The following is a 1474-nucleotide window of genomic DNA, read 5'->3' as shown; positions in this document are numbered from 1 at the left end:
AAGGGTGAGATAAAATAAAAATAAAAATCACCCTTCGCTGAAAAAAAAAATAATAACATGCAAAGGATAAAAAAAATAAATAAATAAACAGAAATCAGAGAATCTATTTATAGTCGAGGAAAGATGCATAAGGTAACGATTTAAGACGAAAGGAGTGAGCGAAGGGGTGAGAAAATTAAGAAATCATATTATTAGAAGAGTAGGAACTGAAATACGTTGGTGAATGAACGAAGAAATATTTATAGTTAAGAAAAAAGGTTTACGGCAACGATTTAAGGTGAAAGGAGTGAATGAAGGAGTAGAAACCAGAAAAAAGTTGCTAAAATTGAGAGGAATTAAAGTGCAAGGCTGAAGGAACCTAAATAGAAACGACGGTATGTGTTTAGAGTTAAGAGAAGTGTTTAGTGTGTTTGGTTAAAGACTTCAGGCGCGTGGGAGTGAAGGAAGGGTGTCACAAGGCCAGAGGGTGGAGGAACGGTGTCAGAATGGAGTCTGGTGGTTAGTGGTAATACTCAGGTGGAAGAGGGATTAATCACAGACTCCATACCTGCCACACGTCACCTCCAGTGTAAAAGATCCCTGGCTTAACACTCTAGCACGTCAACTCAGATCGACTCTCGCACGCACTCCTTCATGTTATCGACTGAGTATGACTCCTTGTAACGCGTCCAGTATTTGAAAGCAAGAACTAGACTTACAACTGAGATCGTCTGTCATGAGGCACATCCCACATTTTAGTGCAAGAATTAGATTTACAAGTACCTTTACCTTGTGTTTCATCTCTATTCTTTTTCCTTTTCCATACTTGAAGAAAAAGAGGCCGACCGAACGGACAAGAGGCAAAAACCTCACTATTCGCCACTCCAAGAAAGGAAAACAGAAAAGAAAATCACAAATGGAGGCCTGTTAAGTTAGAGTTCAAATCATAGGAAGTAAGAAAACAGAAGGTTAGAGAAGTCATATGTTATCCAGTGTTAAATTCTTCAGCTGCGTGTTTCCGGATTTTCACGGAGGATCAGAAAAAAACAATTACCACTCAGTATTAGATCAACACACCCGAACAGCGGCAGTGGCGGGCCGGTAAACAATAACACAATGGGGGATGCCATCGCTCATTGAGTGTGGAGGGCTACACGCTCACCAAGTGTTTGGAAACCATCGCTCCATTATGTCCATTCCACAGATCCTTTATATTATATTTGTAATGGTGAATGAATAATGAAAAATAGCGAAAAGATCTGAAAAATTAAAGCCGAAACAGTTAACACAGAAAAAATGATAATGAGGATAATGAAAACAGATAAAAGAAAGATGAAAAAATACCTCCATTAGTGAATAAACAGAGGGAAGATGAAAGAGAGGTTAGATAACAGATAAGAGAAATAACAAGATTAATGACTCCGCCGACAGGTACACACTTACAGGTGAAGAGAGAGCGTATATGGGATGGCGGGATGATGGGGAAGGTGTATGG

The sequence above is a fragment of the Scylla paramamosain genome, chromosome 23, assembly GCF_035594125.1.
Source record: "Scylla paramamosain isolate STU-SP2022 chromosome 23, ASM3559412v1, whole genome shotgun sequence".
NCBI lineage: Eukaryota > Metazoa > Arthropoda > Malacostraca > Decapoda > Portunidae > Scylla > Scylla paramamosain.
The sequence above is the reverse complement of the archived record's forward strand: the minus strand, read 5'-3'. Positions refer to the sequence as shown.